This window comes from Nomascus leucogenys, chromosome 14 (genome assembly GCF_006542625.1).
Source record: "Nomascus leucogenys isolate Asia chromosome 14, Asia_NLE_v1, whole genome shotgun sequence".
Taxonomy (NCBI): Eukaryota; Metazoa; Chordata; class Mammalia; order Primates; family Hylobatidae; genus Nomascus; species Nomascus leucogenys.
Window position 1 is genome coordinate 67,546,046 of NC_044394.1, and position 11,256 is coordinate 67,557,301.

The 11,256-nt window shown below is 36.7% G+C and overlaps 1 long non-coding RNA gene across 1 annotated transcript; it reads left to right on the forward strand.

Moving 5' to 3' along the window:
* The first annotated feature begins 1,404 nt into the window (after positions 1-1,404).
* On the forward strand, positions 1,405-2,070 carry LOC100600953. The gene is made up of 2 exons (XR_179376.1): positions 1,405-1,460; positions 1,847-2,070. It is a non-coding gene; the product is annotated as an uncharacterized LOC100600953 (long non-coding RNA).
* Positions 2,071-11,256: the final 9,186 nt, after the last annotated feature.

Consider the following 11,256-nt stretch of genomic DNA (forward strand, 5'->3'; position numbering starts at 1 on the left):
TGCATTTAGAAAGGATATTGAGAATACTATGCAGCCATAAAAATTAATGAGTTCATGTCCTTTGTAGGGACATGAATGAAACTGGAAAACATCATTCTCAGTAAACTATCGCAAGGACAAAAAACCAAACACCGCATGTTCTCATTCATAGGTGGGAATTGAACAATGAGAACTCATGGACACAGGAAGGGGAACATCACACTCCAGGGACTGTTGTGGGGTGGGGGGAGGGGGGAGGGACAGCATTAGGAGATATACCTAATGCTAAATGATGAGTTAATGGGTGCAGCAAAACAACATGGCACATGGATACATATGTAACAAACCTGCACATTGTGCACATGTACCCTAAAACCTAAAGTATAATAATAAAAAAAAATAAAAAATAAAAAAAAGGATATTGAATTTTTTATCTAAGGTAATTAGTTTTTGGTAGGAATGGGATTCTTTTCTGGAGATGCATTTACTGTGCTGATAGGTTGCATTATATATGAAGCATGGCACTATATCAATATATTTATAGCTATTTCAGTTTTCATATTTACTGCTAGGATTGGAGAGGAGGTGACTTGCTTTTGACAATGTAGATGTTTAAGGCTGATATTCATATTCAAACAAACATTATTCACTATCATATTCAGGCAAACATTATTGATTCTCTGGAAGTTAGAAATAGAAGTATTTCCAGTTCAAAGTATTTATCCTCTCTCATCTATTCCAAGGATTCTAAAAAGTTTATCTGTTGTAAAAACATTCTCCAAAATAATTAGAATAATTATTCTATTAGATTTTTCTATTAGGACAATATAGCATGATCTTTCCTAAAATGTGTTTTCTTTGTTTCTGCCTTGAATCTGATTCAGCCATTGAAATCAGGTCAAGAATTCCAGTGTTCAAGATCTGGTCATTTATTTTGTTTTCAAACTCGAATATATACAAAACCCTACCCATAACACTGTGGGGCTATTACCAATTCCCCTAACCACCAAATAGTCTTAATCCTCCATTTTGAGGAAGCATCAGTTCTATCCCAGCTCTGCTGCCCATAAGAAGATAGCAGCGTGAATCAGATTCTCTCTTCCCCACAGAACCAAATTTCTTTTTTTTTTTTTTTTTGAGACGGAGTCTCACTCTGTCGTCCAGGCCGGAGTGCAGTGGTGAGATCTCGGCTCACTGCAAGCTCTGCCTCCCGGGTACACGCCATTTTCCAGCCTCAGCCTCCGGAGTAGCTGGGACTACAGGCCCTGCCGCCACACCCGGCCAATTTTTTGTATTTTTAGTAGAGACGGGGTTTCACCTTGTTAGCTAGGATGGTCTTGATCTCCTGACCTCGTGATCCGCCCACCTCAGCCTCCCAAAGTGCTGGGATTACAGTCTTGAGCCACCGCGCCCGGCCCAGAACCAGATTTCTGAGACAGAATGATCAGGGTCACAGATAACTTAGGATGACAAGTTTAAGGGTAAGAATGTTGCCTATCCTGGGTTGAAACTGTTTCATACAAAGTCAAAGCAAAAACTTCAGGCGAAGTCAGAGAGAAAAGTATTGCAAAGAGTTATACAGAAAGAGATGAGTTTTTTTAAACAAGCAAACTGAACAAAGGTATATAATGGGGCAGAGTTTGTGTCCCTTGGTTGACATCGCATGGGTATTAACCAATACCATATTAGTTCTTTGGTCCATTCACCTTTGGCTATAATGCCAGATTAAAATGATAGTTTCAACTTGGGAAAATTTGGAGTTTGTGAGTAGAGTTATTTGTATGCATCTATGTGCCCTTTGGAAGAATTTGCAAATGATTTGCTTAATAACTTTTAAAATCTGGCTTTGTTCTGAAATTGCTCCTAGGTAATTGGTTGTTACAAGAGACGAGAAAGAGCAATAGTGAAAATAAACACAGGCACAAAGCAGAGGCATTTTCTTCCACTTCAAAGAGCTCCTATGCCTAAACGGGGCAGGGGAATTGTGGATGTCACAGTGCCATTAACAGTAAAGCCAAGTGACATGAGTTTGTCTTTGTAACAAACCTGCACATGTACTCCTGAATCTAAAATAAAAATTTAAAAAATAAATAATGTTAAATTGAAAAAAGAGTACTCTCACGTAATCAGCAAGGTCATGATGCTATTGCCAATTGATTTTTATTTTTGTCATATAATGACATTTGATTGAGACCATGATTTATTTCATTCTATTATCATATAATTAACTTATAATTAATAGCTGCAATTTTGTCCATTATCAAACATTGAAAGCTGGGCATTATTAGTTTTATTGATGTTGAAACCTTTACTGTGAAACCTATAGAAACTTCCCCAGAGCGAGGTGGATTTGATCCTAAAGTCTGTGTTCTTTCCCTCAGACCACACGTGCACTCTTCAAGCCCATTCCACCAGCAGAGTTCCTTTCACTTGTGGTAATTACTTTATCAATTTAAATAGTTTGGCCAAGTCGTTTTTGGAGAATGACAGAACATTCAGTGGCCTTTTAGTAGCTTTCTAGGCCAAAATCCCATCCAATGAAAGAATAACATCTTCATATTATCTGAAGAATGGTCTTTCATCCTTGATCAGAACATGTCACATCATAAGGAAGTACAGTATTTCAAAAGGATGCTATTGTATTTAGCAGAAATCACATCGTTTGAGTAACTATTTCCCTCTTTTCCTCATCCTGTTTTTTTGGTGCTATTTAAAAAAAATCAAGTCTTTCTTATGCAAAACCTGTAAAATAATAAGCAATAGCTAAATAATTTCTTCTCTGAGCCAAACCTCTTTAATATCTTAAGCTAGTCCTGTGCCAGGAAACCCCTAGGAAATCTTCTATTCAAATCACAGGCATCTCAGTCACTTGCCAAGTAACATCCTTTCCTTCATCTAGAAAATAAAGGTTTCATAAAATGTCACTGAAGTAATTTATCTAAATTAAAACTAATAGAGGAAGTAGAAGCATGTAAGTTTCTGCCAAGCTCTAACATCTTGATTTCTGTCTAGATAAATTACAAACATTCTCTATTTTAAAATTATTTTTAGTCTTCAATAGAGGCCACTTTTCTCAGGGTCTCAAATTAGGAAAGATATAACTGGATATCACTCCTATTTATCGGAATATAAAAGAAGGGCCAAGAAACCTCAGTCCTGAGAAAGCAGAGAAAGGCCACATCCACAGATTGTGGTTCTAGATGATTCAGTCTAAGTTGAGATGCAGGAAGAAGGCTTTGCTTCCTAAACATTGGCAACAAAGAAAGTTGCCATGCAAACATAAATCACAAAATCTTCTGTAGTAACATCTAATTATTATCTCATATTCGTTCATAGAAAATAAAAGTGACATTTAAGAATAATTTTGATTTATGAACTTAATATCCTGAATGTTCTCATTGGTATATAAAAAGGACCAATTAATTAGGGCTTGGTCTTGTGTCAAAATACTGTAAAATGGTAACTATAATATATAATATATAAATCTTTGTTATATGATCACAGATATCTGAACATTATCTTGTTTGTTACTATTTCTTGTTATGCTTTTGCTGACAGAAAATCCAACTAGTTATAAACTATTAATAAATCCTTCTTTCAGGGTGTAGCTCTAAGAATTAGAAACAAAAATAAACTTTTTCCCCCATGCAAAAAGAATGAAATTATGTCCTATGCAGCAATGTGGATGAAAATGGAAGTCATTATTCTAAATGAACTAACTCAGAAACAGAAAGCCAAATATCACATGTTCTCACTTATAAGGGGGGAGTTAAACAATAGGTATATACAGACATAAAGATGGAAATAATAGACACTGGGGACTACATAAGTATGGAGGGTGGGAATAGGGTGAGGAAGAATTATCTATTGGGTGCAATGTTTAATATTTGGGCGAGCCTGGTGCAGTGGCTAACACCTGTAATCCAGACACTTTGGTAGGCAAAGGTGGGAGGATTTCTTGAGCTCAGAAGTTTGAGACCAACCCAGGCAACATAATGGGATCCTGTCTCTATAAAAAAATACAAAAATTAGCTGGGGATGGTGGCAGGCACCTGTAGTCCCAGCTACTCAGGAGGCTAAGTTGGGAGGATCCTTGAGCTCAGGAGGCCAAGGCTGCAGTAAGCTGTGATCACAACCCTGCCCACCAGCCTGGGTGATAGAGCTAGACCATCTCAAAAGAAAAAACAATCGGGGTGATGGGTACACTAGTTCAATCTCCACCATTGTCAATATATACCCATGTAAAAGATGTGCACATATACCCCCTGAATCTAAAATTTAAAAAAAGAGAACAAATACATTGTTTTCTTGATTCTAGAATTCTCCTTCCCTGGTGGAAAGACTGGGGATACGTCATGATTTTCAGAGAAGTATGGGGTAATGGCAAAATGCATGAGTTACTTTTACTCTCAAATAGATCCAATAAAAGGGGAGCAATCAGAAGTAAGCATGAACCAGAGAATTAAGGGAGATCCCCAGAGAAGAGTGTGATTAGGTCAGCATAAACCAGGATGAGGTCCAGAAGATATTGAATATCAGAGATAAATTCAGTGCCTATAGAGATAAGAGTATAGGGTGTTAATAACAGTAGTTCGAAGAGGCAAGAAATCTGTCCTAGGAAAAAGACTGCCTAAGATGGAGCTGCCAATGGTTAGGGATGTGTTGCTGAGGAAACCTGGACTCTTTTCTTCTGGGAAGCCCAGGCTGAGAGAAGATTTCTAACCTGAACTACTTTGACCACTTATTTACATGATTGACTCTAAAAATGGCTACTTAACTATATATGTATAGGTAGTTTTATGTAACTATATGTGTATAGATATACATATATGTTCATACATATACATATATACAGAGTAGATAGATATCACTTTGGTCACCCATGTCACATAAAACTATTATGTGAACCCCTAATCAGTCACTACTCTGTAAAAATTGGCTTTCTTTAAAGATTCTTTATGTGACTACATTTCCTAAGTCCTGTTGAAAGAATTACTCTGTGGGAATGGCCATGACCATTATGCCTTTTCTACAGGACATTAATGTCATGATTACAAAGAGTGAAAACAAAATAACACAATAACTACAACAATGAAAATAGCACTGCTTTATCTGATTGTATTACCCTAAGGCTGGCATAACAACATACTGGACGCCAGGTTACTGAAAACAACAGAAAATTATTGCCTTACATTTCTGGAGATAGAAGTCCCAAATTAAGTATCAACAGGGTCATGCTCTCTCTGAAACCAGTCAGGAAGAATCCTTCCTTGCCTCCTGCTAGCTTTTATAGAGTTTTTTTTTTTTTTTTAGCCATCCTTGGTATTTTTTGGCTTGCATTTGCAACAATTCAACATACCTGTCATCACATGGCATTCTCCTTGTGTGTCTGTCTCCAAACTTTCCTTTTCTTATAAGAACACCAACTGTAAGGCGTTAGGGACCCATTCTACTCCAGTATGACTTCATCTTCTTGAATTATGACTGATTAAACTTCGGTAACCCTATTTCCAAATAAGGTCACATTCTGAGGGACAAGGGGCAAAATTTCAACATATTTGTGGGAGGGTCTCATATCAATCAAGTCAAGGTAGATTATACTGCAGTAACAAAGTCCAAAATGTATGTGGCTTGCAGTAACAAAGACTTACATTCAACTCATGCTAGATGATAATGTTCTGCTTATCAGAGTCACTCAAGGATCCAGGTTATCAGGGAAGTAATAATTTCAAAAGTTTTCAGTCACTGTGCCAGAGAGAAAAGAGCACATTGCCAGGTCTCATAGGTAACCATTGAGTGTTTATGGGCCTAAGGGAGCCAGAAAGTGTAGGATCAGAACACCAGTGATTTCAGATGCCTTCAGCCATAAGAAACACAAACTCCAGCTAATATTGACCTAAACTTTAAGGTCATTTTTTTGTAACTTAGCAAGCTATTGAGTGACTAGAAGTCAAAGAGTTGATTTGTTGACTTATTGATGCCACCAAGAACCCAGGACAGGAGGATTGCTTGGGTTGCAGTGAGCTATGATTGTGTCAGTGCTCTCCAGCCTGGGTGACGGAGCAAGACCCCATTTCTGCTAAATTAAACATTAAATAAATAGAAAGAGCCCAGGAGTCAACCTCTCTCTCTCTTCTCCCCTTCCCAGAGCTATGTCATATGTCTAGTCCTTAACCATATCACCAACACAGGTGAAACTAGATAACCATAATTAGCATGGACCTATTCTATCTCTTGAGTCCAAGACCTGGCCACCTAAACTAAATTGGATTTTGTTTGCAAGGACAGGGAGAGTTAATTGGTGAATTACTGTAGAGTAGGAATAAAAGTATGCCACAAAAAAGGATGATTTTCAGATTTAGCATTATTTTACATCTCATTCAATGTATGGATATGTGGATAAATAATAATTTTTCTCAACTTAAATGTTTTTGGAGTATTAAAAATAAGTAAAATTTAAATGCTGTCCCTAGTTGGATTATTTGCTTAAGTGTGTTTAACAGTTTTTCAGCAAATAACAACAACAATAATAATTTCTTCCATGTGCATAATATTTTATTATGTATATTCTCACATACATATTTTGTTGTCATTTCTCAGAAAAATTATCATAATGAAGGCTGGGAGAGGGAATTATCCTTTGTCTTTATTAAAAATAATAATGAATTATATATATACGTGTGTATATATATGTATATATATGTGTATATATGTGTATATATATGTGTATATATATGTGTGTATATATGTGTATATATATGTGTATATATGTGTATATATATATGTGTATATATGTGTGTGTGTATATATATGTATATGTATAGGCACTAAGTATAGGACTGAGAACTGAACTTTCTTACTCTCACCAGTGCATTTTCAGCTATCCCCTGGTGCCTCCTGCTCTTCTTGTGCTTTCCCTATTTTTACATTAATGCACATTCTGAAGAATAAAACCCGCGGGACCAATTAAATAGACCATATGGCTAATCTTTGGATTTCCATTAGGCCAAACACAACTACAATTACAAAATACTATTTTGGAAATTACTAAAATTTCAAATATGTATTGTGTTTCAAATATATGGGTAAGATTAGATATCAAAGAGTAATAAATAGAGATTTTAAAAATTTCTGATTTTATAAGATTTCATTTTAAAAAGTATGCTATTTAAATATATATTTATATAAAAATGAAATCTTTTATATTTATATCAAATGCAATCTTATAAAATCAGACATATTTTTTAAATCTGTTTATAACTGTTTGGCATCTAATCTTACCTATACATTTACATATATATACATATATATACCTACATATATATGTGGAATTTGTGATCTGAATAGCCCCTAAGCCAGCATTATAAAAAGCTTCTGCATTTGCTTTAGAAATGCCATGGTTATCACAGTCACTCAAGGGTGACTCAACGCATTTGATTGCTCAGAATTGCAACAAAAGCAACTCTAACTCCAATAGGACTTTATCATGCTGAAGGATCTCAAGGCATTTTGAAAACATATTAAAAATAAAATGTGAGTCCAACTTGAAATGTTTGTAATTCATGAAAGTTTGATGAGCAGGTCTCAGCACCCGCTCATGATCAGTGTTAAGTGCTTGCCTGTGGGGATTGTGGTATTGTCGTTAGATACCCAGGACAATCATGTCATACAAAACAGAGACGGCATGTGTCCCTGCCTGACAGATGCTGATAAAGTGGTGACAAGAATAACAAGTAACTAAAGAGATCATTATGCCAAAATCCTCTGTCTGAGACTACACAGAATGGTATAAACATCAGCTATAGTGTTATACAATGTCTTCCCAAACCAGTAGAAACTGTCATGGCCTGCAGACAGAGATACAGCAGAATTAAAAGGCAGGATACCAGACCATACCAAAACGTGTAACTTGTAGAGGTGTTATGGGCTAATATATAGAAGCAGGATCAAAAGGACTGAGTATTAAATGCTAAAGAAGCTGCTAAAAGTATGGAATAGAGATGCTGGCAGTTTTCAGCAGAGTTGACAGGAAGTAAGATACAAGTGAAGAAATTTAATGATATGCCACAAATCCTACACAACTACTCAAGATGTGTCTTCCTGGATGGCTGGCTCAGGGCCTAATTCATAACAAACACTAAATAATCATGTACTGAATGAATAAAAGTAGGCTTTAAAGAAAGTATGTTGGAGTCATAGAATTAATAATTTCTATTCTTTATTTTTTTCCATTGGCTTATGGTTCTTCTCTCTCACTGGACCACGAAGAAGACAAGAGATTATGTTGTAGTGGCTGTGTCTCAGTACAAAGACCAGTACCTTTTAGGCAGAGCAAAGCCAGAGGGTGTAGACGTCCATTGCTCCTTGGTAATCAATGAGCAACATTTACTAAAGAGAAGTGAAGAGCTGTTGGATGACAAGGATAAGGATGGTGAACGTAGGCCCTGCCAGCTGCTCAGATGGAGCTTGGGCAGACTACAAGTGCTGGTTTACTTCTTCCATAGCTCCATGTATGGGTTACAGTGTTCCCTTCATGGCCAACTAGGGGCCATGAGTGTCCTCTGCTGCCAACACCAGATGTTCCTCTCCATGAGATCTCTATGTGTATGGCTTTGCCATCCTGAGCTCTACTGATCTCTCTCCTTCTTTCTCATTTTGGTTTTCTCTTCCTCTCAATATTGGGAAAACCTTTTCTACTTTCTAGTGCTAAGACGTTAATTTTTATCTCTGCAGATTTCCTAAGTCCACAGGCATCTTAGGGCCTTTTTATGAAACTAAAGCATATACTCTGTATTTCTGCATTATCATTTTTTTCCTCCATGCTATTGGATATTTCAGAATTTAGGTATTTTAAAGAGGATAGGAGAATCAGGGTAAACAGAAACTGGAACTTTTGGCTTCCTTTCTCTCACAGCTTTTCTCTCTCATTTGTCATCTAGCCACACTCTCCTATGCTCCTTTTCTTAAATATGTCACCTTAGAGCTCAGTGCCTTCACACATTCTGTTCCCACCTCCTGTGCCTGTCTTCCTTCCACAAAGCTGACACTTCTCCTCAAGTCTCAGATGCAATGTCATTCTTTTAAAAACTCTTTCCTGATTACACAATTAAAAGTTGGTCACATCTTCCCTAACATTCTGATATGGTTTGGCTCTGAGTCCCCATCCAAATCTCAACTTGAATTATAATCCCCATAATCCCCACATGTCAAGGGTGGGACCAGGTGGAGGTAACTAAATCATGGGGGTGGTTTCCCCCATGCTGTTCTCATGATAATGAGTGACTCTCATGAGATCTGATGGTTTTATAAGAGGTTTGGCATTTCCCCTGCTTGCACTCATTCTCTCTCCTGACACCCTGTGAAGAGGTGCCTTCTGCCATGATTGTAAGTTTCCTCAGGCCTCCCCAGCCATGTGGAATTGTGAGTCAATTAAACCTCTTTTCTTTATAAATTACCCAGTCTCAGGTATTTCTTCATGGAGGCATGAGAACAGACTAATACATGCTCACATATTCTGTATAATAGAATTTGTTTTTCTTCTTATATAACATTTATCAAAATTTGCAATTGTATGAGTATGTTACTAGCTTACCATACATTTTTTTCATTACCATAAATTTTGTAAGGGTGGGAACTAGGAGCTATTGAGGCAGGACATTAAAAAATAATTTAAAAGAAAGAGGAATAAGTTTTCCTGTATTAGGCTGACTTGTCCTAGAGGCAGCAACAGGCACAGCCCAGACCCAGGAAAAGTCTTGATAATATTATCTAATGTACCCTGGAGACTCTCCCAGCACTCCCTCCGTAGAGGGAGAATAAAAACAAATTTTCCTTTGTTTTATGGAATAAGTTTATAGATTCCTGTTCTCTATAACTAGTGACTTCAAGTATTCTGTTTTATCTACAAAGTGCAATTAAGGTCATGAGAAGCCTGAGTAGGCCCAAACTACAGCTTCCTGGGCACCATAGTGAAAGTTATAGGATAAGCCCATGCCCAGACAAACCTAGATAATGGACATCTGGGTTGCTTGGCAACAGTCATGTGCAATCCTGTCTTTGTCCTGCCTCTGTATCCCTGCTTTCACGCCACTATAAGCTTGCTTCAAGCTAGCCCATCCCCTTTTGTGAAGTGTGTATAAAAAGTACTGTCTTTGTTCTGGGCCCAGTCTTTTGGATGTGAGTCAGCTGGGCCTGAGTGCATTCAATAAAGATTCTCCTGTTTCACCCCAAGATCTCTCTCATCCTCCTAAATCCCACAACACTATGTTGTTTTATTTCAACACTTTATAATCTGAGCCTAGGACAAAGGGATACTTAATAAATATTTGTCAAAGAAACATGCGACGAACATTAATATATGCAATATCCACTCTCTCCTTTCTGTAACTAGCAGAACCCTAGCTTTTGGAGATTCTACTATTTTTTTTATGTGCCTAGTTACAATACTTCCTTCTCCCTTGTCTGAGAATAAGAGCACACAGTTTTGTACAACTCAATTTAAGTCAAATCATACTGGGAAGGGTCAGACTCGGTCTTTCGTTTTTTTGTGTTTTCTTTTATTTATTTTTGCGTACTGCGTGTTGGCTGGAATTTGAGTATGATGTATCAAAGAGAAGAAGCCATCACAAAAGCATTGGTGAAAAAGCCACATGCTAAGGATAATGTAACAGAAAGGTAGAAGAGCTGAGTCCTTACTGGCTTCTTTAAACCCTCACCCAAAGCATGGGCTCTACCACTGGAGTTCTTCACCTGTGAGGAAAATCAGCCTTATTTTGGTTAAGCTAGTGAGTCAGGTTTCTATTAAGTGCAATCCCAATTCAAAATGTGATTTTAGGAAAGTCATTTCATGTGCTAACTTACCCAGATTCTAATTTAATCACTTTGCCATTGCATAAGATAATTTCTAAGATCACCAATTCTATCACAGGTTTTCCTTTAAAATAAAAACACTATTATCTAAACTCTAAATTTTAATTTTTCCTCTCATTTTGAAAACCAATGAGCTATATGAATTTTTAAATAACTACTGTGTATAAGACAATATACCAGATGGCTTGATTAATGATATTTTCTTTTTAAATGTACATGTTGTACATTTTCTCTATTTTCTACTTTTTCTCGGATTTTTTTTTAAAGTTTCAACACATCATTAAATGTTTGTAATTAAGAATTCACGAGAAGACTGAAAGGGTCAGTTTTCAGATTTAATTGTATGGAATCAAATATTATTTTCTTCAGCAAATTGTACTGAAGACTAGCTTGTGGTAGGGCAGAGAT